Raw genomic sequence first — 5,667 nt, 5'->3', positions numbered from 1 at the left:
TCTCCTCTTTCACCCTCATTAAAAGGTTCTTTAATTCCTCCTCACTTTCTGCCATCAAGGTTGTGTCATCTGCATATCTGAGGTTGTTGATATTTCTTCCGGCAATCTTAATTCCGGCTTTGGGTTGGTCGTTAGGCTTTGGTTAAATTGGTATAGGAGGGGCATGGCTTAAAATGCCTACCCCCCCTTTATTGCTCCTTATAGAAGTATTCCGTTAAAGGAATCCTGGGGCTCAGGGACTCTAGTCCATCATCCTGCCATAGGCAGGGTTGGTGTGTCCATTACAGAGCCGAGCCTTGGGGAACACTCCTAGGGGGAAGGAGAGTACAGTAAAACCGTACCTCCAATCCCTTGGGGGTGTTTACTTGACTTACCAACCCCTAGGTAAGTCGGAGCTGGTCCTGACCCAAATGGTCAGATGGAATTGGTCCTGCCCAACGGGGCAGATGGAAATGGTCCTGTCCCTTAGAGTGGACAGAAGGATTAACCAAAGACTAAGCCAACACTCAAAATTAATTTGTATTTTAAATAAAGTTGTGGCCCAAAATTAATGCCCAAAAACAAAAATTATTGTGTCTGTTGTGAGTTATTGGGATTTCTTGGGGCTTTGTCACGCAAACCAAGGCGTGCTTTCCCATAGCAGCGGGGGACTCAAATTACAAATGGAACACACTCAACAAGAAGTGGAACATGTTCTGCTTCCAAGGCAAAGTTCACAAACTAAAACACCTACTTCTGGGTTTGCAGTGTTCTTAATCCAAGTTGTTCATAAACTAAGCTGTTCTTAAACCAAGGTACCACTGTACAGAAGTATAATTACGATTTATCCATCTCTGCTAGCCATGATACAACAGGAGAGAGTTTTGCTCCTTGAACGTCCTTCATAAAAAACAACTCTCATTCCTGGAACGGCACATGCCCTCGGTTCATAGAGCTCCCAAGTTTGGACAGTGTGCATTTATTTTATGCTAAATTAATCACACCACACACCTTTCAAGCCGGTGTGAGTTTTCAAGACTAAAAGCCAATGCAAACACAGGACAGACTCTTGTTTGTGCTTAGCCAGTTTAGCACTGGTTGGAAAGAAGGAAGTCCAATAGGAAGTCCTTCTGCCATACAAACTGGTCCTTCAGCTTCACAGCACATAGTACTTTGACACATAGAACTTTATCCGAACGAGCTCCTAATTCTCTCTGACCCTCCTGTGCTCTCCTGCCTTCATGCCCTCCAACATGCCGCAGAGGAAAATCAGGATGCGTGACTTTCAGGGCTGCACTCCCACGCAAGTCATGTAACTTGCTTGAGAGCACGCCCCCCCAAAAAATGTGTGTCTTTGGGGTCCCCACTCTTGTGGGAGCCAGGTAACTTGCGAGAGAGCACAGCACCACAAAATGGACATCTTTCGGGGCTGCGCTCTCACAGGAGCCAAAGCGGGGCATCCCGGGATCCAATCAGAAGCCTGGATGGCTTCTGCAATTCTGGGGTGTCCCGTTCAAGTTGGAGCAGTTGGCAGCAGGTGTGCTTTCTGCGCTGAATCACTTCCATGGTAGTTGTTCCCTCAACCTGTGCCTTCCCTTTGAGTCAGTAACTTCCTATCTCTGTCTGCAGCGCCACAAATCCAACTCAGTGGTGTAACGTTGGAAAATGTCAATCACTTCTCCTACCTAGGCAGTTACCTTTCTACAAGGGCCAACATTGATGCTGAAATCCAGCATCGCCTGAGCTCTGCGAGTGCGGCTTTCTCCTGATTGAAGTGCAGAGTGTTTGAGGACATTCACAGGGAAACAAAAATGCTTGTTTACAAAGCTATTGTCCTACCAACCTTACTATATGCTTGTGAAACATGAACCACTTATAAACGCCATCTCCAACTCTTCAAAAGATTCCATCAACAGTGTCTCCGAAAATTTTTACACACAACTTGGGAAGACAGGCGAACTAATATCAGTGTACTGGAAGAAGCAAAGATCACCAGTGTTGAAGCAATGATTCTTCAACATCAACTTCGTTGGACTGGTCATGTTGTGCGGATGCCTGATGATCGTCTTCCAAAGCAACTACTCTATTCCGAACTTTAAAATGGAAAGCGTAATGCTGGTGGTCAACAAAAGAGGTTTAAAGACTGTCTCGAGGCAAATCTAAAAAAATGTACGGTAGTATAAACACTGACAACTGGGAAACACTGGCTTGTGAGCGCTCCAGTTGGAGAACAGCCTTTACCAAAGGTGTCATGGGCTTTGAAGTAACTCAATCTCAGGACACAAGGGAGAAACGTGCTAAGAGGAAGGCACGCTTGGCAAATCCACACCATGATCAACTCCCGCCTGGAAACCAATGTCCCCACTGTGGAAGGACGTGTGGATCCAGAATTGGCCTCCACAGTCACTTATGGACCCATTGTTAAAACCGTGTTTATGGAAGACAATCTTACTCGGCTACAAGTGACCGCCAAAGAAGAAAATCTGTCTGCTGCCCTCTCACTGAGTTCTACATACATGGATATAGTGCAGAGGCTTTCTTAATTTTCCCGTACTACATTCTCAGTTCCCTTTGTGGACCATGCATTTTGGCAATGACCGAAAGAGGCGTTTCTCAAATGTCAGCAACGTGTGCCCACCCTGCCCCTGCTCCTCCTGCTCTGGAACAGTTACCCATCTGGTTAGGACACCGGAAAAGGAAGTTTCCATTACAGGCAGCAAAATGAATAATCCTTGCAACCTTGTTGCCACTCATGACGAAATCCTTTGCTGTGACTGGAGTGAGTCAGGACACCTTCCTGAAGTGCAACAAACACTAACCTTTCGCCTCCTTTGCAATCCAACACGTTTGCAGCTCCATTCGGAAAACATCACAGAATCATAAACAGAGTAATAAGAGATGGAAGGGACCCTGAGAGTCATCTAGTCCAACCCCCCTGCAATGCAGGAATCTCAGCTAAAGCATCCAAGCCAGAGGGCCATCCAACCTCTGCTTAAAAACCTCCAAGGAAGGAGAGTCCACCACCTTCCAAGGGAGTCCGTTTCACTGTGGAACAGCTCTTACGGTCGGAAAGTTCTTCCTGATGTTTAGTCAGATTCTCCTTTCTTGTAACCAAAGAAAATGCAACATGTTGGAAATGCAACAAGGAACTTCTTAACCACTGTCCATAGTTCAGGATAGCAGCAGCAGCAGCAACAACAACAACAACAACAACAACAACAACAACAACAACAACAACTTGTAGCCAACAATCTTGGTATGATTTCTAAAACTTTGGCTTCAGCTAAATGTCATTTTGTAGCTCAGTTAGTTCTTCCACTACCCCAACTTCCTCAAGTATCTGAAAATGGATTTATTCACCTACCACAGAAGTATGATAGCTATTTTATAAAGAAAAGCAATGGCTATTGCCAATAAGTGGCTATTGCCAATCATGTGACTTGTGACAACTCAGCAGAGGCGGATTTAAGGCTGTGTGAGCGGTGTGGGTGCCTTCTCAAAGCCCGGCTTAGGGGAAGGAGGCATGAGAGGTCTGACAGGATCCTAGAGTCCACCTGTCTCTTCCCAAAGCCGGGCAAACCCTTGCCAGGCGTTAAGAATGAAGTGGGAGGGCTCTGGGACTCTCCCATTGTCTTGTGCCTCATTCCCAAAGGCCAAAGCCTGGCTTAAGCTCAAGCCACGAGGGCTGAGGGGAGGGCATCAAATATTGGCCTCACACAGACCGGCATATTACCAAGGTCCGCCCCTGAGCTCAGAATTGTATATGCAAACATGACCAAAGGAAATGACTCTGAAAAGGATAACAGCATTAAAATGTTAAATACAAAGCAAGCAAGGATGATTATTTTGCTCTAGGCTCGAGCCTGGACTAGGGCTGGCCAATGTTGGAATATTCTAGAAAGAACTTGAGAACTGGTCTTGAACAGGTTGCTAGGCAACAGAAAAATCTCCCCGGCAACAGGTGCCTTTATTAAGGGCATGTGGTCAATAAAGGTCAGTCAGTGTGTAGATGAACAGAAGTTGTAAATGAATCAGCAATTGAGTCTCAGAGCCGGATGGCTAGAGAAGAAGGAATTATGTTGTTTTGTTTTATTTGACCAGTGTAAATTTTTGTAAATAAGGAAGATGTTTTGTTCTAGGCTCTAGCTAGGGCTGGGCAATATATCAATATATCGTCCAAACTGGCTTTCAGTTTGGGTACTGTTTCAGGAAGTGTGAATTAGGTAAGGTATCCTTTAAATGCAAACTGAATCAAATTTCTCTTCCGTCCGTAACATGGAAGTGCACTTGGTTTTGTACACTGCAAGAACTCTACCTTTTTTGCAGGAATGTAGTGGTCATGATTCCCTCCTCTGAATCAGCATACGAAAGCTAATGAAACTGAGCCATTTGGCAAAACAGTTTTATTCATCACAGCAAGCAGTTTTTACTTCTAATAATAAAGCATCAGGTTGAATCCTTCCCGAAAAACCAGTTTCCTGTAGTGACACCCATACACACACGGGGGGGGGGAGGTAGGGAGGGAGAGATATGCTAATAGAGCCATGGAAGGGGCAATACACAGGCACCGTTTTGTTCTTGTGCTCTTCCCCTTCCATGGCTAATTGCCGCTTCAGGAGGCATTTGAATTGGGTGTACCGGTTTGTTGTTGTTGTTTAGTTGTTTAGTTGTGTCTGACTCTTCGTGACCCCATGGACTAGAGCACGCCAGGCACTCCTGTCTTCCACTGCCTCCCACAGTTTGGTCAAACTCATGTTGGTAGCTTCAAGAACACTGTCCAGCCACCTCGTCCTCTGTCGTCCCCTTCTCCTAGTGCCCTCAATCTTTCCCAACATCAGGGTCTTTTCCAAGGATTCTTCTCTTCTCATGAGGTGGCCAAAGTATTGGAGCCTCAGCTTCAGGATCTGTCCTTCCAGGGAGCACTCAGGGCTGATTTCCTTAAGAATGGATAGGTTTGATCTTCTTGCAGTCCATGGGACTCTCAAGAGTCTCCTCCAGCACCATAATTCAAAAGCATCAATTCTTCGGCGATCAGCCTTCTTTATAGTCCAGCTCTCACTTCCATACATCACTACTGGGAAAACCATAGCTTTAACTATACGGACCTTTGTCGGCAAGGTGATGCCTCTGCTTTTTAAGATGCTGTCTAGGTTTGTCATTGCTTTTCTCCTGAGAAGCAGGCGTCTTTTAATTTCGTGACTGCTGTCACCATCTGCAGTGATGGTGTACCGGTTACACTCCCGTCCTGTTTATTTGGCTTGCCATTAATCACAGTGGAAGACCCAGCTGTCTTCGGCCAGTAACTTTGGTGTTTTCATCCAGACAGCATAGATTATTCAGACCGCCAGCTATTTCTTGAAATGGTTAAGGCAGCCAAATTTCATATAGATAGGCAGGGCTGGCCCAGGATGTTTTGCCCCTAGAGGCAAAACAGAAAGGATGCCTCTGCCGCTTTGCACCTGCCTCCCGCCACTATGTGCCCACCCAGCCTCTGTGAAGTCTAGACAGTTGGCAAAAGTGCAGTGGAGGAGGATGCAGAGGTGGCCAAAAAGCACAGGAGGTGGAGCGACAGCCCCTCCCAGTTTCTCTGCCTCACCTTGCCTCATGGGTAGGCTGGCCCTGTAGATGGGACAAAAGGGTCCTCATTTTAGAGGCAATTTTAAAAGGCGCATCTCCTACAGGCTTCCC

The sequence above is a fragment of the Zootoca vivipara genome, chromosome 12 (genome assembly GCF_965207765.1).
Source record: "Zootoca vivipara chromosome 12, rZooViv2.hap1.1, whole genome shotgun sequence".
NCBI classification, from domain to species: Eukaryota; Metazoa; Chordata; class Lepidosauria; order Squamata; family Lacertidae; genus Zootoca; species Zootoca vivipara.
This window is presented reverse-complemented; position numbering follows the sequence as displayed.